Source organism: Monodelphis domestica, chromosome 3 (genome assembly GCF_027887165.1).
Source record: "Monodelphis domestica isolate mMonDom1 chromosome 3, mMonDom1.pri, whole genome shotgun sequence".
NCBI lineage: Eukaryota > Metazoa > Chordata > Mammalia > Didelphimorphia > Didelphidae > Monodelphis > Monodelphis domestica.
Window position 1 is genome coordinate 28924807 of NC_077229.1, and position 22483 is coordinate 28947289.

The 22483-nt window shown below is 41.8% G+C and overlaps 1 protein-coding gene across 1 annotated transcript in view; it reads left to right on the plus strand.

The window, feature by feature from the left end:
• The window catches only part of CORO1C (coronin 1C), a 109013-nt gene that overhangs the window by 33010 nt on the left and 53520 nt on the right, over positions 1-22483 (plus strand). The gene's annotated exons all lie outside the window — the stretch shown is intronic.

Consider the following 22483-nt stretch of genomic DNA (forward strand, 5'->3'; position numbering starts at 1 on the left):
TGATACACTGATTCATTAGGAAGTTGTTTTCTTCAGAACATATCCAACGCCTGCTTCTGGATTGCAAGTTACTGGATGAGTTACTTTATGGGCACCTTAAAAGGCTTCCAGCCCTCTTAATTTAAAATGAAAAATTTAAGATTTGTGACAAATGAAAATGTTTAAGTTGCTTTTTTGGATATTTTACTTAATGTGAAAAAAGGTCTTCATTAAAGAGAGAAGATAGTCTTGTGAAGCAGTGTGATTTCTCCTATTTGGAGAACCTTTTCTCGATTGGCCTCAAAATAGAATATAAGAACTCATTAGTCTGGGTTCTCATGAGTACTGTTTGCTCCCTCTCTGTTTTTTTTTTCTATGAGCAACTGCTGACTGACTAGCGTATTGATGAAACTCCACTTTTAGGAAAGGTCCTTTAACTGCTGTTCTAGGTGGGGTGGTTTCATTTTGTTTATTTCACGTAAAGCCGGCCCCTTAACCTCAGGAGATGCACATGAATGGCTAAAACTTTGGATATAATCTGACACTTGCTAGCCCATATGGATGTGGTCTCTCCATTGGGTGGGGTGGGGGGATGCTCTGGGACAAAAATCTGGGACAAGAGTGAAAAGTGGAATAAGTAAAAGTGAAAGCAGAAGAATTGAGTGTATCTGTAGCAGCTCCCTTCCTGGATTCCAAGACTTTGGGTGACTTGAATGTTAGACATATATGGGGATGAAGATGAAAATCACTTGCGTCCAAATGACCCTTCAGGGCAGTATCTTGTACCTGGGGCCTGGGATGAAGCTAGCTCATGGAGGGGAAAGCAAGGAGAGTCAGGATCCAAAAGCATCTTGATGGGCTAGAGCACTTGGGCTTAGTCTCAGGAGGTCAAATTTAAGTGGAATAAATGTCATCACCAGCTTCACCTGCCTACTATAGGGGAACTGTGGCTAGACCGCAGTTCTGAAAAAGCTTGTGGGACTCTTGGCTTGTTTTGAGGGAGGCTCTGAGCAGGACAATGATAGGACCAGTGTCCTCTGCTCCCCAGCCTCCTCTGGAAGAGTATTAGGTTCAGTTCTGGCCTCAGTCCAGAGTGGGCAACCAGGATGGTGAAGAGCCTTGTGCCCATGTCACAGGACAGATGATTAAAGGACATGGAGATGTTGAGCTTGGAGAAGATTCTCTCCACTTATATGAAAGGCAGTCCTGTGGAGGAAGAAATAGATTTAGTTTGGGGGGAGGGGCAGAGGGGCCAGTTCAGGCTTGATGTCAGGAAAAGCTTCCCGTCCATTAGAAGCTGCCCCTTCATTTGGTGGATTACCATTTGTCTGTATGATGGCAATTTCCTTTGTCTGGATTGGATACTAAGGTCCCTGCCAACCCTCAAATTTTGTGATCCTGTGACTTTAAAGAAGGCACTTTATAGCAGGTCTGATATGGTTGCTATGGAAACACAAATGTAAATTTCATTTTTTTTTTTAATACCTGCTAAGCTATTGATCTATTAATAAAAGAAAACAAAACCCAGTAGACTCCGGTAGCCGGAAAACTGATGATTAGGAGGAAACACTCTTGAAAAGTCTTTATGCCGAAGCATGGTTATATTAGAAGGTGATCTCACCACCACTTTACTCTTTCTTCCTGCCTCACAAAGAGACAAAAGGCACCAGGAAATAAACTAGGGAATGTATGTGTGCAGCCGGGCTCTTTTGGCTGACCAGGAAGGCCAACTCAGGCTTCCTCTCTCACTAGCTCCGTAAGCCTAAGTAGGGGAAATTGGCTGCCTGTGGGTATGCTGTGGAGGAGTTTGGAATCACTCTCTGCTAGGAGAGATGTTCACCAGACCTTAGACAGCAGAGATGAGGGAACACTAGCTTCATGGCTACTGCCTCACACTTGTTCTCAGGCACAATTGAATGGTCTGACAGAACCAGAATTACCCCTCCATCCACCCCACCCTCTGTATCTCTTTCTCTCCTTTCCCCCTCATTTTGTTTCTCTTTCCCTCTTTTTCTCTCCTTTTTTCTCCTCTTTCTTTTCTCTCTCTCTTCCCCTCTCACCAAGGTCATTCACTAAATGAATGAAGGCAGCACCTCCTTTTTCAGACTGTAAAGGCAAGTTCCTGTCCTCAGGAAACATCCAAGGTGACATCAGACTAACGTGTAGACCAGGACAGAAAATAGAAATGGGGAGATAGCTCTCTCCAAAGTTAACCAATGATCTGCCTAGTGTGATGGCTTTTTAAAACTCTACACAGCCTGTAGCACTGTGGGCCCGCCATCCCCTCTCAAGTTTCATGGCATTGCTTTCTCCTTTGGTGCCCCTTCCATCAGTTTGAGTATTCCTTCTCAATCTCTTTCTTAAACTCTCACCCATCTGTCTCAGAATTGATACTAAGTATTGGTTCCAATGCAGAAGAACAGTGAGGGATAGGCATTGGGGGTTAAAATGACTTGCCCTGGGTTTAGGAAGTATCTGAGGTCAGATTTGAACCCAGTCCCAAACTGGATGTTTAATAGGAATCTCAAGCTCAATACTGCATGTCCAATTCAGAGTTCATTACCTTCTCTAGCCTGCTTATGACTTTCAAGATTGCCAATTGCCAATCTTGGTGTCTTTCTTACTCCTTCACTTTGAATTCCCCCAGATATCCAGTTTGGGGTCCATTTTCATTTTTGCCTTCCCAACATCTCCCTAAGCTGTCCCCTTCTCTCAGCTTACATAGCTTTCATCTACTCTAATAGGCCCTCATCACCTCATGCCTAGAGTATTACAGTAGCCTTCTAATGGGTCAGCCTGCCTTGACTCTGTCCCCACTCCTGTCCATCCTCTACTTAGCTGCTACAGTGATTTACCAGCTCTGAGCAGTTCCATCTCCCCCTCCCCCCCCCCAATGGTTCCCCAATACCTCTAGATCAGATCAGAAAATCCTTGGGTTTTCCATACCCTTTATAATCTGGCTCCTTTTTTTCTTTCCAGTCTTCCACCACTTTCTTTCTACATACCGTGTATTTGATAGAGGATGAATGGTATCCAGGTGATGTTTTTGACTTAAGTTAAACTGGATTTAAGTGAGACAGAGTTGCACAAAGGCATCAGGCTTACACTCCCTTCCAGAGTCATTGAAATCCAGTGGCAAGACAAAAGTCAGGACCACTGGTGATGGCCCCAGAGCTGCAGTGGGTAACCTTGGTTTCTTCAATGTCTGACTGAGCTCGAAATGCTCCACAGCACCTGCTTCAGCAGCCTTTGTGGCCAGTGGAGCAAATTGTTCTCAAAGGCATGCCCATTCCACCCTGGGAAGTCTTCACATCTAGATGTCCCTCTGTGTCACCAACACCCAGCCAGGTAGCACTGTGGATAAATCCCTGGGTCTGGAGTAGGAAAGACCTCGGTTCATGTGTGACCCTGGGCAAATCACTTTAACCTCTGCCCCCCTTAGCTTCCTCATCTGCAAAATAGGGCTAATAATAGTACTTGCTTTCCAGGGTACTTCAAATGAGAGAATATTTGCAAAGTGCTTAGCCTAGTGCCTCGCACATAGTAGGTGCTTAATAAATAAATAATATTATATAATATATATATATATTATATATATATATATATATATATAAATATAATAAATAAATAAATGTCTGCCTCTTTTCATTCCCTTACTTTTGTACACCAGTTTCTAGAGTGCCACCATAAGAGCTTTGTTCCTTTGATTGTATTCTACAGTAAAAACAGCCCTCACATAAGACTTTTGAAGTTTTCCCTAGTTTTCCTCACCTATTTTGTAAGGATTTACCTATTTGCATGCAGTTTTTTCCATTAACTGGGGACTTTATGAGGGCACAGACTTTGCTTTTGTCTCTTTTTGATTCCTTTGCACTTAGCCCACTTCCTAGCTGATGACTGGATAAACATAGTTTCTTGTTTCAGCTCTCAGACTGACATGACTCCTTCCTACATGGCTAACTTCTGTTTTCCACTGTTTGATTCTGCTCCTTAAACTGGAATAAGTAAGGGCTGCCCGAGCAGGCTGATTTCTTTGGAACCAAAACATAAGGCCATTTGCTCCTGTTAAGTTCCTTTTATAAACTTCAAAGATTGGCCATTTCCATCCAGAAGGAATCTGAGATAGATTGCGTAGATCAACCCCCTGTCATCTGCAAATGGGAAAATCCTGCCATCTAGGTTGTTCCATTGTATCCAACTCTTTGTGACCCATGGACCTTCTGTCCTCCACTGTCTCATGGAGCCTTTCCAAGTTCATTGTTTCCGTGGTACTCTGAATCAGTCTCACCCTGTGCTATCTCCTTTTCCTTTTTCCTTCAAATCTGAGAATCTTTTCTGGTGAGTCCTGTCTTTTCATTGCATAGTCAAGTCTGTAAGCTTCAGCTTCAGGATTTGACCTTCCAGTGAAGAGTCTGAATGAATTTCTTTAAGTATTGACTGATTTGATCTCCTTGCTGTCCAGCGGACTCTTCAGCACCATAATGGGAAAGCATCAATTCTGCAGGGCTTAGTGTTCAGAGTATCGATCATGCTAACATGTGATTTTTCTAAGTCAGGAGGAGTTCCTTATGGACTTCTGGTCCCCAGTCCTATTAAGTTTGATAACTCTGGATTAGATAATGGCCAAGGGCTTTTCCAGCTCTAACATTTGGTTTATTCAACTTGCAAGGACTGTGCCAGGTGTTGGGAATACAGAAAAAAAATAAGTCTCCTGTCCTCAGGATGCTTAGAATTTAGTAAAGAGATGAGAAGTGTATAGAAATGGTTCTTGTGTATATTATATAATACAGGCAGGAGAGAGGGGTTCAGCAGAGTAGGAGGAGGACACTGCAGGAAGGAGGAATTACTTGCTCAAGAAATGAGCAAGGTTTCCTGAAGAAAGTGGGACACACACACACACACACACACACACACACACACACACACACCCATTCAAGGGATGGAATGAAACTTGTCCAAATGCCTGCTAATGGGACTTGGGACTGATGGAAAAAAGGTTGAGGAATGTCCAGAGGCTCAGGTGGCAGAGGAATCCTTCCACCGAGTTGGGGTTTGATGATTGCTATTGGCCTTTTGCAATGTTCTGATTGGATCAAACTGGGGAACACAAGAGACTCATCTAAATGATGTTTCCATGCATTTTGAGACCCTACATTTTAACAGAGGAAAACAAAGCCTATAGGGGAATAGGGACAAGGGATCAAGAGTTCTGTTCTGGGAAATTACCGGGGTGATGCTTGGACCTGTTGGGCTGTCTGTTGTCAAACTCTTTCCAGAATGAGGGATGGGACTGTTGATTTAGTGAGCCCAAAAAAGCAGTGGGAGATGGCAAGGGTAGATGGGTATGAAGCATGGTCTGGGCCCTGCTAGATGTGGTTTTGCTTTCCCTGCTGGCCAATGAGTGCAGCTAGCTTTCCAAGCTGAGGGAGGACATCTCCTCAGATCTGAATGGAGGCTGTTGTGATGGGGAGCAGGCTCTTGTCCAGACTGATAGGAGGGGAACGAAGAGGCCATACGCAGCTGCTCCGTCCCCTAGCTGGGATAGGCCGTGCCACTAGACCAGCGGTTCTCAACCTTTCTAATGCCGTGACCCCGCAATACAGTTCCTCATGTTGCAGTGACCCCAAACCAAAACATTTTGGAGGCTACTTCAGAACTGAAATTTTGCTACAGTTATGATTCGGAATGTAAATACCTGATATGCCTTATGTATTCTCGTTGCTACAAATGGAGAGGTTGAGAACCGCTGAGCTAGAGAGAGTGAGCTATGTGGGCCCAGGGTAGAAGAGGAAGAGCATAGCTGTGTCAACTGCATCACAGTTTCCTAAGACCAACCCTGAGCTGCTCCTTAATTTAGTTTTTATTTTTAAAAATCTTTATTTCCTTTTTGGATTTCTGTCAGTGCCTTTAGTTTTCATACTAGCCATTTCTGGACGTGCCACCCCCTCAGAATCGAACCTTCTTTGTAACAAAGAAAAACAATATATGCTACAGTGATTATATCCAGATCCAGTGGGATGTATCTGGGACCATTATGGAGAAACTCTAGGTCTAGAGGGAAGTAGGCTGTAGAATCGATCCAGGCCAACTCCATCATTTTATTGAGGGACAAACACCCAGAAAAGTAAGGAACTTGATGAAAGGGCCACCCAGTAAGTGCTTGAGGCAGAATTTGAACTCAAATCTCCCTGACTTTTCAGTTTAGTACCCTACATATTAGACCACATGGTCTCACCTTCAGGTGATAGAAAGGATATGATCATGGAAGTTGAAATGCCAGAACTTGCCATCAGATTGGATGTAGAAGGTGAGGAAAAGGAAAAATCAGTCCTTTAGCCTGGGTAACTGGTGACATCATCCAAGAAATGGTCAAGTTGGGAGGAGAAGAGTATGTGAGCAGAAAGGATGACTTCATGTTTGGATCTGTCCGACTTTGGGCAGGATACCTGAGGGGACATACCAAGTAGGCTGGGAGAAATGCTGGACTGGGAACAATTTAAGGAATCCTCATGGAAAAGATCATTGAGATTGTGGGAGTGGATGAGATCTTTCAGAAAAAGAATATAGCTAGGGAAGAGGTTGAAGGAGAGTAAAGGAGATAGAGGTGGGATGTGAATGAGCTGAAAGAAGGGAAAAATTTGTATGAAGGCTTAATATGTGCCAGGCACTGCTAAGTCTGGAGATACAAAAGTGACACCATACTCCCTTGTCAGGAAGCTTACATTGAAAAACATTTTTCTTTTGTTATCTTTTTTTTTAAGCCCTTAACCTTAAGTTTTACTGTGTATTGATTCTAAGGCAGAAGAGTTGTAAAGATGAGGCGATGGGGGTTAAATGACTGGCCCAGGGTCACACAACCAGTATATCTTGAATGTTAACATCAAGTATATGTTATATGTTATTTTGAAGTATATATTGCATACTATATTGTGTAAAAGTATATATTGTGTATATAGATAGTATTAACATTCCTGCTTGTCTGTGTCTCTTTTTAACGTCCTTCTTTCCTCTTCAGTGTATTTTTCAAAACTTTTCACTGTGAAGTCTTCTTTCTTGTCCTCCCCCCCTTCACTCTTTTGCCTCATACTCCAATACCCAACTTGCCCTGTGGGTTGCCATTCTGATGGGGGTAGAACACACAACTATAGGAGTGTGATAAGGGAAGGAGCTGTTTGGTGAGTCACGGACACAGGGATGATGAGTTGATCCTTAGGGCTGACAGTCAGTTGACCTGCCCTTTCCAGGAACTATGGAAGCAGTGATTTGAGTCAGACCCTCTGGCTCTCATTCCTTTTCGCCTAACCTATTGCTACTGCCTCCTGTTTGGTCTGACCTCCCTGCCTGGGCTAGGGAAGCTAGACTGTACAGTGGGTAGAGTCAGGAGTCAGGAAGGCTCACCTTCCTGAGTTCAAATCTGGCCTCCACTTACCAACTGTGTGATCCTGTACAAGTCACTCTGTCTGCCTCAGTTCCTCATCTATCAAATGAGCTGGAGATGGAATCACTCCAGTATCTCTGTCAAGATAAAGCCCCAAATGGGGTCACCAAGAGTGAAAACAAAACCAAAAAAGTCTGAACAACAACTCTACTACCAACTTTCCCACTTTAGTCTTTCTATCCTCTTTAGGTTTGGCCTTAGCAAATCCCAGCGGCCTCCTTTTGGCTCCAGGATCAAACATAAAGCCCTGGGCACTCAAACAACTGGATCCCTTTACCCTCTCCAATCTTCTTACCAATTGCTCTTCAATGAACTCTGTGCTCACCACATAATTCTCTTAGACACATGCAGGCAAGCACTACATCTCCACCGTCCCCCTAGCCTGGAATTCACTCATCTCTTCCGGGCTTTTTGTCAGTCAACATTTATTAAGTACCTGCTGTGTGTCTGGTCCTGTGTTGATCCTGGGGGTACAAATACAAAAAAAAACAAAACAAAACCACTCTTGTCCTCTAGGAACAACTTCTCTGATAGAGGAAAGGGAGTTTGGGGTAGGGGGAAGGGTATAAAAAAGTCCCAAGGAGTTCAACCAGGTGGAGTACTTACATCCTTTTTGGAGCTCTTCCTTTCTGAGAGGAGCTTTATTCCTTTTTATGTACGGAAGTTGCTTCCCTTGATAGATTGTAAACCCCTTGAGGGCAGATAGATTCCTGGAAGATACCTAAGAATGCCTGTTTCTAGCCCTTGCCCTTCTTCTGTCTTAGAACTAATACTCAGAATAGTAAGGGTTTTTTTTTTTTTAAAGATGCTTTATGATTGTATTAGAAAAGGGAAGGGATGGCAAGGTGGCTAGAACTGACCCCTGGATGAATTGGGATGATTGGTCGTCACTTGCTATGACAAAAATTTCAAAAATTAGGAAAAGGAGACCAGGAAGGAGCAGTAGAAAGAAAGAGTTGTGGTTGGAATCCCAAAACTAGAGTCCATATCCTACTTCTGTGCTCTTGTTGATTGGAGACAGGCATTTAATTGGGGATTTCTCCTGTCTAAACTAGATGAAGTGTTGGAACTTGGATTCTAAGTGAGCAGGCTAGAGAGTCAGAAGGAAGCTTCTCTGTGTGAAGATTAAATTTGAACTCTCCCCTGATTATAACAATGAAAATACTTAATTCTCCCCTGATTGTGAATATTAAATTGTAACCCCTGACTATTTTTAGATTTAATCCCCATAAGAGTAACCACAGTACTTAAAGTTGAGTATGGAGATCTGCCCATTTTTAGATCTAATCAACAAAAGTGCTAACATCCCACTTAATCATTAAGTGGGAGGTCTGCGACCCAGTGTGATAGTGGGTGATGAATCAGAATCGACTGACTGCCTCCTGCCTCCTAGAGCAGGACTTTAACTGTGATTGGTAGAGATGGAATTAGGGGAAGGCACAGGAAGTAACGCAAGAGAAATGTCTTTAAAAGGGGGTGTCACTTCCTATGTACAAGAGTTCTTCATTTTTTGGAAGTGGAGACTGGACAATTCTTCATTTCTTTGATCTGCTGACTGGACCCGAGACCCTGTTCCTGACTAGACTGACATGTGGTAAGTGAAAAGCTGACTCTTAACTGCTGGTTTTTCTTTGAAGAGACTGGCATCAGGAAAGACTTTTCCTCTTGAGAGAGGCTCCCTGTATCCCCAGGGCGTCGGCTACAAGGGCCTCGGCCCCTCCAGCTAAGAACTAACTTTTCCTGCCCAGGGCATGAAGCAAATTAATTAGTGTTTAGACTAGATATCATACCGTATCCTCTTTCTGATTTCTTGCTTCACTCTTTATACATTTTAAAAATAAATTGTAAAATAAATCTCTTTGGAATTAATTAAATTCCTGGTGACCATGCTTAAATAATAAAGTCCAACCCTTTTAAAAATAAACCTGTTTTAACCCTTGCATATGATTCTATGACTTAACCAGCATGTCCTTGCTGGCTCAAGGGCATGTGGTGTGGTCATTAATAAAGTCACTAAAAACCCTATTTCTTTGATTGAAATTTGTTTGGATACTTTTTTTTTTTTAAACCCTTACCTTCCGTCTTGGGAGTCAATACTGTGTATTGGCTCCAAGGCAGAAGAGTGGTAAGGGTAGGCAATGGGGGTCAAGTGACTTACCCAGGATCACACAGCTGGGAAGTGTCTGAGGCCAGATTTGAATCTAGGACCTCCCGTCTCTAAGCCTGGCTCTCAATCCACTGAGCTACCCAGCTGCCCCCCTTGTTTGGATTCTTTTGACTCTATTTTCCCAGGATCTCTCCTTATTCCTAGATGTGAAACTAGAGTTTTGACTGAATATCCCAGTGACTTCATTCCACTGTAGAAAAAAGACTAGCCAAGAGTCATTATGATTTCATTCAGGAAGAAACAGCTGTCTTTGAGCCAGGCAAACAAACAGTGATGAGAACTCTAAGTTCTAATTGAGTTATACACTGTAATCTTCACTTAACTGGTGATAAGGAAAGTAGGTCATCAGTACAGATAGAAGGTTTTCTCTCCACATTGTGGGAGAAGTCAGTGAGATTTTGGGGGTGCTCATGCCCGTGAAAGGTCTACATTTGCTGTGAGGATTTGGGGGCTCTGAAGAGACTTTTTCCCCCCCATTAAGTAGAATTAAGTAGTTGAGGCTTTGAGGAGAGAGAGATCCATGAGGGAGGCAGTCCTATTAAAGAGAGCACTGCCTCTCACTACAGGCCCTTTCCCTTGGTTTGGCAATGTTGGTAGGTTTCTCTAGAGCCATCTGGAGCAGTTTTCTCCTGAGAATTCTTGAAGAAGCTTCTTTACTGCTGAAATCGAGGGTTGGGGAATGAATTGAGGCTTCCTTGTAAAAGCGTACTGCTGCTAAGTTGAAGAAGTAGCTATTCACTTGAATTTAACATTTATTAGGGTCATACCGTATGCAAGATAACTTAGTGCTTCCTTCTTTCTGTGTGCCACCCCAAAAAATCTCTGTTTTCTGCCATTTGTAGTGTAAATGTGTCAGTTCATATGCAATATTGAAGTAACTTGTTAGTGTAAATAGTTGTTAAATTATATTTAAATATCAACAAATATTTGTATATTGTGTACCAACCAACTTTTTGCCTGTTGTGTGCAAGTATGCATTTTACGAAGATAATTATAGTCATTGGAGAACATGCTTTTAATGCTTGGGACTATGATTAGACTTTCTATGATGCTATTAAAAATTTTTTATTCCTAGTTGTGTGACCCGTTGCAAGTCACTTAATTCTGTTTGTCTCCCAGTGATGGCGAACATTTTTGAGATTGAACACTCAAAGTGCAACTTCAGGCTGCCTCTGAGCCCTTCACATTACCCCAGAGAGCAGAGGGAAGAAGAGCTCTCATAGGGCGACTGGACAGAGGGACCAGGCATGCAAAAAATGTCCTTGGGTGCTGTGGAGAGAGGGAACGCAGTAGCCCTCTCTGTGCTGCCCTGGCACCCATGCATGGCTTTGCTAACATGGGCCTAGATCTTGTTCTGTCTTCTTGCAGTTGTTACGGGGGCAAAAATTTGTTTTTTATTTCTATTTTTTTCTATCTCCTGCAATTTAGTCTTCCCTTTCATTCCCAGAGAATTCTCTCTGATAACAAAAAATAAAAAAAGAAAAGATACCAACAACTCAGGAAAAATGAAGCCACCTTTCCCCACAGTCTGATGTGATTAAATGCAGAGCCTAGACAAGTTGGGGTGAGAATTCTGCACCATCTGGTTTCCATTGTTTTACTGCTTTCTTTCCATTTACCTCATTGTCATTGTGGATATTTTCACCTTGGTTCTTCTTATTTCACTTTGCATCAGATCAGACAAGTTTTCCCATGCTTGGATGCATTCATCATATGCATATGCCATTCCTTATTGTTTATTCTTTTTGAGAACTTTAGTCATATGAGTGGTTGACAACCCATCTGGCCTGTTGACAATTCATCAGGACTACTTTCTCAGACTGGGGTACATTTTTCAGTTTGCCATCCTTTTTTCCTCCCTAGTTTGGGGTAGTTCCCTGCCCCCCCCCTTTTTTTTTAATCCAGGTGAAAGTTAATGATTTTATGAAGTGAAGCTTTTGTCTTTGAGATCTTAGTCTTTTAGCATTCATGATACATTTGTTTAAATGACTGTTAGCAGCCATTTAAAAAGTTATGGTAGCCCAATCTTTGAAAAATCTGGTCAAAGAACATATTCAAGTGTCTAGAGTTGTTTCTTTCTTGATTTCTTTGCATGTTAGCTTGGTTTCCTTCGCTCAGGAATTCTAATGCTCTTTTCCTACTCTGCCCTAAATCCTTGCAAATGCCATCACAGGCACCCAGATGGAGCAAGAAAGGAAAGCCAAGCCAGGTCCTTTTCCTTTTTCTTTAGTCTCTTTGGGATACACAACTAGTAGTGGTATTGTTAGTAAAAGGGTATGCACAGTTTTATAGCCCAACAGTACAGTAGCGTCAAGTTTTTCCACATCTTCTCCAGCATTTGTCATTTTCCTTTTTCTATCTTGTCAGCTAATCTAATGGGTATGAGGTGGTACTTCAGGAATTGTTTCAGCTTTCATTTCTGTTATCAATAGAGAGTTAGAGCATTTTTTTCATATGATTATTGTTAGCTTTGATTTCTTCTGAAAACTGCCCCTTCATATCTATGACCATTTGTCACTTGTGGAATGTCTTTTCTTTTATAAATTTGACCCAGTTCCCTATATTTGAGAAATGCAGTCTTCATCAGAGACTTGCTATAAAAATTCTTTCTCAGTTTCTTGCTTTTCTTCTAATTTTGGCTGAATTACTTTTGTTTGTGCAAAATCATTTTAATTTCCTATAATCAAAATTATCCAGTATACTTCCTGAGATTCTCCCTATCTTTTGTTTGGTTATAAACTCTTCCCTTATTGATAGAGCTAACCTATAAAGTCTTCACTTTGATGCTTATCTTAATATTCATCTGATATTAAGATTGAAAAAGAAGATGAGGTGGCTGTAGGATGATTGTGAGAATAGCCAGGGGATGATTTTTTTGCCTCACTGATGTTTTGTCATGCTAGGAGAAAGGGAGACAGCCCCTTAGCACAGTGAGAGTCCCTGGGGACTAGCCTTGCTTTGGAGGACCAGGCCGTAACTTGAATTGTAGGATGAGCCATTCTTCTGAGCCTTGGTTGATAATCATCTTTGCAGTGTGGTGTAATCAATACCTTGGACTCTGCTTTTTTAGTGCCTAGGTCAGCTCTCACCTCACTGACTGACCCTCACTCAGCTGCTTCACTTGTAGAATTCACTTAATTAGAAGGAACTTTTAAGTTTTTTTCAGCAAGAAACAAATCTAGGATCCTCATTGGAAAATGTCCATCTTCTTTGAGATGGTGATGCTCTTTGTAAAGTTTTTGGTTTTAGAATTATAAGAAAGCACTCACTATGTATGCACATACACCTTAACCCAGAAATACCACCTGCAGATATATGCCCTGCAGAGGGCAAGGTTAGGAGAGGGCCTGGATATAGGAAATGCCCAGATCAGAATTTTTGGTCTGAAAGAATTGGAAGCATCATTTGGTGAATGACTGAACAGATTAGGCCAGTGATGGCAAACCTTTTAGAGATGGAGAGCTGGGCCCCACCTCTACCTCAACCCCACCTCCCCCAACGCTATGCCCACCTTCATTCCAGACAGGGGAGGGAGGAAGTGCTCCCATTGGCCTGCTGGGTAGAAGGGCGGGTGAAGTGAGGAATGTCCTTAGCCTAGTTGAAGAGGGGGAGGGGAGTGGCCCCAGTGCTCTGCTCCCCTCCAGCTCTGCTGCCTGTGAGCTGCTCACCTTACCCCCTGTGTTTCCATTGGACTGCTGAGTACAAGGGCGAGGGATGGGAAGAATGTCAGGTGTAGTGGAAGGGGGGGAGGGGAACAGCTCCACCTGAGTCCCTCTGCCTTTCTAGCAAAGGGGGGAGGGGGACTAGACTGTTAAATATATATACTAATTGAAGAATAAAAGGGAATTCAAAGGAACTCAGATGTTGTGTTTAAAGGAAGTAGAGCCAGGAAAACAATTGACAACAATTCCTAACCTTTTGTGTATTGTGGACTCCATTGGCAGGCTTGTGGTTCATAACTAGAAATAGTTATCAAAAAAAAAAATTTTTTTTAAACCCTCACCTTCCGTCTTGGGAGTCAATACTGTGTATTGGCTCCAAGGCAGAAGAGTGGTAAGGGCTAGGCAATGGGGGTCAAGTGACTTGCCCAGGGTCACCCAGCTGGGAAGTGTCTGAGGCCAGATTTGAACCCAGGACCTCCCATATCTAGGCCTGGCTCTCAATCCACTGAGCTACCCAGCTGCCCCCAAAGTATTTTTTAAGATAAGTTCTCTGTCACCAGGTTAAGAACCAGATTTACTTTATGATCACAATAGTGGAAAGAAGAGCACACTTGAAAGATTTTATAGCTCAAATGAATTTGACTGACTTCAGAGGACTGATAAAGATGCTTCTAGGCCCCACTCCAGAGATGGGGACAAGAGGTTCTGAAGGAAGAATACACTTTCAGAAGCGATGGTTGCATTGCTTTGGTTTGCTGGAATAGCAAGATTTATTACTAGGTAAAGGTTCTAGGTTATTGGGAAGAACCAGTAATGGTTAAAAAAAAATAGTTTTGTCACCATATATGATTTTTTTCTTTTAAGATTGAGTCTCATGAAGTGCAGGTGACATGCTCACAAGGCAGAGCAGTGGTCCCACTGATTGGCTTGAAGAGCTCTGTTTTTGACCTGGGTCACCACCCCCACCCCCAAACTCCCCTCAGAAACTCCTGAGCTTCTAGCAGGGGATTACAGTCCTTCCACACCACACCCAGCCACCCTGATTAGTCTTAACATATTTAAAATTCCAACTTTGGAAATAAATGTTTCTTTGCCTTTGTTGTTTACATTTAATGAACAGGTTTTAGGAGATTTGTCTTCCAGGCTTTATCAGCCCTTAATTTTGAATCCCTTTGCTGTCCCCTGGCCCAAGTAGTCAGACATTTAGCCTCTGCTTCCACACCTCATGGCCCAGAGGTCTGTCTGCTGGCCCTCACTCCCTTCACTGGCAGTGATGCCTCTTTCCATGGTTGTCCAGCCCTGACTTCCCCCACCTGCACTTCCTCTCAGTTCTGGAAAGACTGGTAGTCTGGACAGTGTGAGGAAAGTAACCACCATGGAAGCTCCTTGGGGACAGGGTTTGGAGGGGCTTTTTTGTCTTTAGATCTCTCCTGCCTGTTGTGTAGTTTTAAAAGCTTGCAGAATTGAACAGCCTTGAGTCTGTATTAGATGAGAATCTGCTGAATGGTCTAGAGCTCTTTAGAGAAAACTCAAGGTAGCAGAAATGCCTTTAAATATTTGGAGGACTAGGGTGTTAGATTTGTTGTTTCTCCCATCCACTTTAAGCCCATACCTTCTCTCTTGATTATTTCTAGCTTGTCCTGTCCATCTCTTGTTTGTACAGAGTTGCCAGTCATCTCTCCTATTAGATTGTGAGCTCCTTGAGGGTTGGCACTGTCTTTCTGCCTCTTGTTTTCCCAGCTCTTACCACATTGTTTGCATTCACTTGGTTTGCCATCAAGGGTACCATATTCTGTGTGCCTGGCACTGTTCGAAAATAAGAAAATAAGAAAAAGACTCCTCTGAACTCGTGGAAAAGACTAGACCACACAAAAGATCAGAAGGGCTGAGGGTACTGATGAGGTGGGAGTACCAAGGCTGATGGGATCTTACAAGATGAGATTTCCCAATGAGTTTACTTATTTGGAGCCTATGATCAAACCAGACCTTACAATTTCAAGCTGTGGTGAGGTGAAATGGGCTGCCCCTGGAAGTAGTGGGGGCCCACTTCCTAATTTTTCCCATCTTCAGGCAGAGACTTCGTGGCCTCTTCTCATAGATGGTATCATTGGATTTCTTTTTTAGCTCTCAGTTGAGTTGTCCTCTGGCCCCTGAGATCTTTCAAATCTGATGTTTTGGGATTCTGTGTGATTCCTGGTTGAGTCAAAATCTGCCTTCTTGGAACTTTGAGATATTGGCTCTAGTTCGGCCCTTTGGAGCCAAGAACTGCAGTTCTGTGTTGTGGTTTATTTGAATAATGGGGATCGGAACATTGACTACCTGACTGGGTTCTCAGGCTCAAATGTAGTAATAGAATAACAGCTCTCTCACATTTCCTAAGCAGTTTGCAACGCATCTTCCATACATTAACTCACTTGAGCCTCCTTACAACCCAGTGGTCTATGCTATTACCCATCATTTTACAGATGAAGAGACTTGGCGAAGTTAAAGGATGGATTTACCTAGGAGCCTGGCCATATAGGTGTCTGAGGTAGAATTCAAACCCATGGCTTACTGACTGTTCTTTTGTGAAAATACTCTAAAATCACAAAATATGCCATCCCAGGGTGTTCTTGGCTTCTCAACTAAATAACATCCAGTGTTCAGATCAGTTTTTCAGTTTAGTGGTTTCAGTGTACATATGACATTCCAGGATGTACAAATGAGTCTTGTTTTTTAACATGTTTTATAATCTGATGGTTGTCTTGCTTGTCTTTTAAGAAGGGTGTATATATATATATTTTTTTTTTCCCCTCTTGTTTACCTAATGTAACTATTTGACCATGTCATTTCTTCTAGCATTCTGCTGTGTGCTTATGAATAATTGAATCCTTGGAAGAGTCACAATAATGCCAAGCTAGATTTTGCTGTGTAGTGGAGGGGTTTTCCTGTATGTTTTCCTAGCAGGATGCATTTCCTCTACATTTCATAAACCCATTAAAAGTTCTCTAAGCCATAGGAGTACATCTGCTGGAGTCTTTAAATGGATAAATTTTTGTTACAAAAAAAATTGGCAAAACTGTGGCTATTTTTCTGATGATTGATGGAAGTAGTGAAGGATGTTAGATACACAGACATTTATAGGCAAATGTTTTCAGTTTATTTGGTGCCATTTAAAAGAAAATAAACTAGCTCTTGTCCATATTTATTCTCATAAAGCTGTCTTAACCTTTTTTCCTGTGTCTTGAAGCCTATTTAAGAATCGTTCTTCCAGGCACAGAATAAAACACATGGGATTTCAGAGGAAATTAAGTGCACTGAAATGCAATCATCAAGGGATTTAAAAAACAACAACCTAAGTTCATAGACCCCAATATATAAGAAGGAAGGGCTCGTATGGCTTGGCCCTGGAAAGACTAGTTTAGGAAGAGGTGGAGCCCTCCTACTTGGGCACCATCTTGGTGACATTAGGTAAGTCTATGCCCATTGGTAGGCCTCTGGGAATTGAGGTGGACACAAGCCATCTCTAAGGTCTCTTAGAGTGTCACTGATATTCCATGATAAGGGCGCTTAGGGACTGTCTTTCCTGGATGTCCTAAAGGACGTAAGTACTGAAATCTTCCTGAAGTTCAAAAGTCCGACCCTGAGACATTTTCTGAAATAAATCAGATCTTAAGTCCTAGACAGTAGGACCCTTTTATCCTCAGGGGATAAGTTCCAAGATCTACTGAGGGGGGCTAAAATTGCAGATTTAGGAAACATCTGCCCCCTTCCATATAATCTCAGCCTTTCTCTCTCCCTACTCTTGTCCCTCAGATTTTTACTCCAGGCCCCTCTCCCCCCTCCCCCAAAGTGACAGTGGCAGCAGAAGACACCCAGGCTTCCTAAGCTTTCCCACAAACATCCAGTGCTTCAGGCTGATTGTGAATAATTGAAATCTGGGAAAGTGAAAACTCGGATAAGGAGGCCTTAATATAGGTTGTTTTAGTGTATGAAGGTAGGATCCTTTGTTATTTGGACACAGCGGCTATTCCCCCATGTCATAAAAAATGATTAATCCTTTTCAGTCTGTTTGTGTTCATAATTCCTCATCACTAAGGAGACTATTAATAGTTTTTAAAAATTAGTTATGAGACTGGAAAGGAGAAAGATTATCTGCTGATTTGAAATGGATAATTCCTGAATACTCAGTACTAATCTCTTTCTTGGCTTTCAGCATCACCTTAAATAACACTCAAACTCCTTTTTAAAAGTTGACAGTTTTGTTTGAGTTATCTTGACTACCATATTAATGACTGTTCATTAATTGTTTTATTAGAACTTGTTTCAAGTCTTTTCTTTTCTTTTCCTTTTCTTTTCCTTTCCTTTTCTCTTTTCTTTTCTTTTCTTTTCTTTTCTTTTCTTTTCTTTTCTTTTCTTTTCTTTTCTTTTCTTTTCTTTTCTTTTCTTTTCTTTTCTTTTCTTTTCTTTTCTTTTCTTTTCTTTTCTTTTCTTTTCTTTTCTTTTCTTTTCTTTTCTTTTCTTTTCTTTTCTTTTCTGGAGAGGAGCCAAATCAAGATGGCCTTGATCCAAAGCCAAGTATCATTCTCTTTGATATGGAAATTGGCAGCAGTAAATCTCTTCAGCTGGTGTTTAACATACATGATTCCTGTAGAGAACAGTAAGTGGGGTAGGCGACCCTAGTATGTACTCTGTGTACCATTCTTTAGATTGAATTAGGACTCTTAATTTTAATTAATTGGCAAAATGAATGTGATCTTTTTTCAATCTCTTTTCTAAAAAGAAAACAGAAATTGACTGGAAAAACAAGAATGAGTTGGGCAATTTGAAGTTTGGGGTGGTGTCTGGAAAATTGCGCATTGAAAGTGCTATTATAATCTCCCAGAACATAGTCCAAGGGGATAGAATGCATTCCCAGGTTTGTTTGCTTTCTGTCTTCAGAATTTTTTGTTTGCCATTTATAGCACATTCTTTAAAAATTAGATTTAAGTTTGAGAAAGCAAACAGGTTTTCCTAGTTCATAGCATAGCCCTTCTTCAGTGTTAGGGGGAATTTAATTTGATTCTTTTGAAGTCTCCTGATAAGCCAGCCCTTGCAGATTTTTTTTTTTAACCCTTACCTTCTTTCTTGGAATCAATACTGTGTATTGGCTCCAAGGCAGAAGAGTGGTAAGGGTAGGCAATGGGGGTCAAGTGATTTGCCCAGGGTCACACAGCTGAGAAGTGTCTGAGATCGGATTTGAACCTAGGACCTCCCATCTCTAGGCCTGACTCTCAATCCACTGAGATACCCAGCTGCCCCCCCCCCCCACCCCCTTGCAGATTTTTAACTGCATGTTTTTAAAAATGGGGAGGCTCCAATATGAGCTGCTAGATGGGGACAGCTCCCTAGGAAAGGTACTGGAGAATATTCCTTTTCTCTACCTGCCCACCCATATTTCTTTTCTCTAGCTGAGAAGGGAGTTTTCAATTTAGAATGGTTTCTTTGCCTTAAAAGTTACCAAAGGGCTATGTTTTATTTTATTTTTTTAATGTATTTAGTTAGAATATTTTTCCATGGTTACATGATTCATGTTCTTTTTCTCCCCTCTTCCTTCCCCCCTCCCAGAGCTGACAAGCAGTTCCACAGGGTTATATATCTATCATTGTTCAAAACCTATTTCTATATTATTTGTATTTATAATTTAATGATTTTTAAACATCATATCCCCATCGAACTGCATAATTGATCCTCTGTTTTTCTTCTGCATTTCTGCTCCCACAGTCCTTTCTTTGGATGTGGATACATTCTTTCTCATAAATTCATCTGTGTTGTTCTGGATCATTGCATTGCTGCTAGTAGAGAAGTCCATTACATTCGATTGACGATTGTGCCACAGTGTATCCATCTCTGTGTACAATGTTCTCCTGGTTCCGCTCCTTTCACTCTGCATCACTTCCTGGAGTTCGTTCCAGTTCACATGGAATCCCTCCAGTTCATCATTCCTTTCAGCACAATAGGATTCCATCACCAACATATACCACAATTTGTTCAGCCATTTTCCAATTGAGGAACACCCCCTCATTTTCCAATTTTTTGCCACCACAAAGAGCACAGCTATAAATATTTTTGTACAAGTCTTTTTCCTTATTTTCTCTTTGAGGTACAAACCCAGCAGTGCTATGGCTGAATCAAAGGGCAGGCAATGTTTTAAATCTTTTTTTAGATGCTTAATTGCTTCAAAGATGAGCCAGACCCAAAACTTGGTGAAGGGTCCATCATGACCCAGTATACCTACCATTTCTGTGTAGACAAGATGGTGCTGACCCATCAGTACAGACCATTTCTCCTTTTCATCTTCGAATATTTCCTTTACACTATCTAGTTACTCTGATAGTTCTTAATGGCCCGAGCCACCTAATTGTGCCCTCAGTTATGGGCTACGATGAATCCTCCTGAGACCACAGGGTTCTTTGAACACTGAGACATGGTGCTGGCAGATAACTGGAAACTGGCACATGTGTTTGCCTGGTTGTCCTTGGGGAGAGGGCCTGTCATTTCTGGCTTGTCATTGTGTCAACAGGCATTTTTTACCTTGTGTGACTGGACAGTGCCTCTTCATAGTTGTAACAGCTGTTAAACAGCAAATAAAACAAAAGCTAATGTTGATCCAGCATCTCAGCTCAAACATTTAGATGAGCACAAGAATCCTGGCTTGATTTAAATTCTTTAATACCAGGTCTGTTTGTTAATTATTTCTCTACCTTCATTTTGAAAAGAACCAATTACATCATGGGATGTTATCTAGACGCCACTGTGAATTGGATTTAGGAGAGGCAGAGTTGCACAGACACATCAACCTCATTCTCTTTTCCAGAGTCATCCAAGTCCAGTGGCAAGACCAAAATCAGGACTCTTGGCAATGGCCGAGGATGCAGTGGATGACTTTGGCCTCTTCAATGTCTAACCAAGCTCTCAGTGCTCCACAGAGCTGGCTTCCATTGCCTTCTTGGCTATTGGAACAAATTGTTCTCATACATCCATTCCATCTTCATATACTTGGGAGTAAATATTTCCTTAACTCATTGATGGGTTTGAGGCCTGTTGGTTACTGTCTACTGAGAGAGTTTTTACCTGGTGTGTGCCTATAGCTTCTTGGAGCGACAGGAGAGTTTGGTGAGCAGCCCTGAAAAGGGTTTGGCAAGCCCTTGTAATAATTAAAATTATGAGGCTGCTTGTAGCTTAATCACTTTATTAAATCAAAGTAGCGGTAGTAGAAAAGAGGGAAAAATAGGAGAGAAGTAGAGCTGTACTTAGCTTTCTAATCAGTGGTTGCCATTATGGGGTTCCGTACTACACTCTGCCACTCTACTCCACCATCTGCTCCTCTACAAGCACACTTAATACCCGCCATTTCCTCCTTGGGTTGGCTTATAAACTTTTTTCTCCATCCTCTAACTCTCACAGTTCACATCTCAGGAACCAACCATAGTTTCTTAATTTGCCTGTGCCACCCAGAGGGGCAGTGCCTGTGGCTGTCTCTTTATTTTTGGGCTCTCTTCCTGTCTCAGTTCTTAATTTCCCTTTTTCTGGTGACCCATTTATCTCAACTCACTTGCTTGTATTTGGCCTCTAGATGACCATCAGGTGAGCAACAGGGGGGAAAAGGAGAAATTTACTTTAGACACCCTCCCACCAGAGGTGCTAGTCCTCCCTACACACCCCATTATACCTCTGATTTGTTAATTAGTTATTAAAAGTACTTGAGAATGATGGTGAAAGGGGGGAGTAAAACCTGTGAGTGTTTGTGTATATAGATTATAGAATGGGAAATTTGGAGGGGACAAAAGACATCCTTCTGTCTAATGCATTTCTATTTGCAAGGAGTCTGGGATAGTCCTATGGCAGCCAGAACTGACTTTTGCCCTCCCCCACATACAGTTGAAGCACACAGATCCACCAAACTTTGGCTTCCTAGAAGCCTGTCTACTTCACTCATTTAATCCTATTTCAGCACTATTTTTTTTATTTGAAGTTATTTTTAGCCATATTTAAGTCTACCATTTACTATCATCTCTGTTCAGTTCTTTTTCAGTTGTATCCAGTGCTTTGTGACTCCAGTTGGGGTTTTATTTTTTTGTTTTTGTTTACTTATTTAATTAATTTAGAATATTTTTTCCATGGTTACGTGATTCATGTTCTATCTCTCCCCTCTTACCACCCCTCTTCTGTAGCCAACGAGCAATTCCACCTGGTTTTACATGCATCATTGATCAAGAGCCATTTCCATATTATTAATATTTGTACTAGGCTGATTGTTTAGAGTCTACGTCCCATTTGGGGTTTTCTTGGCAAAGATATTGGAATAGTTTACCATTTTCTTCTTTAGTTCATTTGACAGTTGAAGAAACTGAGACCTACAGAATGAAATGGCTTGCGGAGGATCACAAAGCTGGTGTCTGAGGTCTGATTTGAACTCAAGTCTTCCTGACTCTAGTACTAGCATATTATCCCACTGTGCCACCTAGCTACCCTATCATCTCTGCCAAATACTTAAAATTTATGGTCATCAAAGGCAACTGGAAAGTCCTGGCAGTGAGTGAACTAGAAAAACAAAACAAAACAAAAAACAAACACAAAAACAGCTGTTTGGCTCCCTGCCCACATATCTGTGGGTGTAGCCCAGCCATATGCCGCCTGAGCTGGAGAGGGCCTGCTTTTGCACATGACTCTGAACTGAGGCACTGACTCTAGTGGACGTGTCCACTCTGCTTTTGAGGGGGATGGCGGTTCATGAAAATCAACTGAAAGATCTAGGAAGAGACTCAAAAGACCTATTTCTGTATAAGAAGCCTGGATTGCTGGAGTGGGGAGGGAAGAAAGGAAGGAATCATATAATTTTGGAAAACTTATGTGTAAATTTGTTAAGATAAAATAAAGATAAAACATTTAAAAGAAAAAAGAAGCCTAGATTGCATGTGTGCGCGTGCGCACGCATGCATGTGTGTGTGTGTCTTAGAATTGATAGAGGCTGCGTATCAGGGGTTGAATGACTTGCCCAGAATTATACTTCTAAGAAGTGTCTGAGGCCACATTTGAACTTGGGACCTCGGGATCTTCAGGCCTGGCTCTATCTGCTGAGCTACTTAGTTGCCCCTTGTGTGTGTTTTAAAACTCCACCATTGTCTTTCCTTTCTCTTGTTTATAGGCAAATGTTTCCCTTCATGATGGTGAGGGAGGGATGAAAGTGACTAGATTGAGAATTTTAATTTTATATTT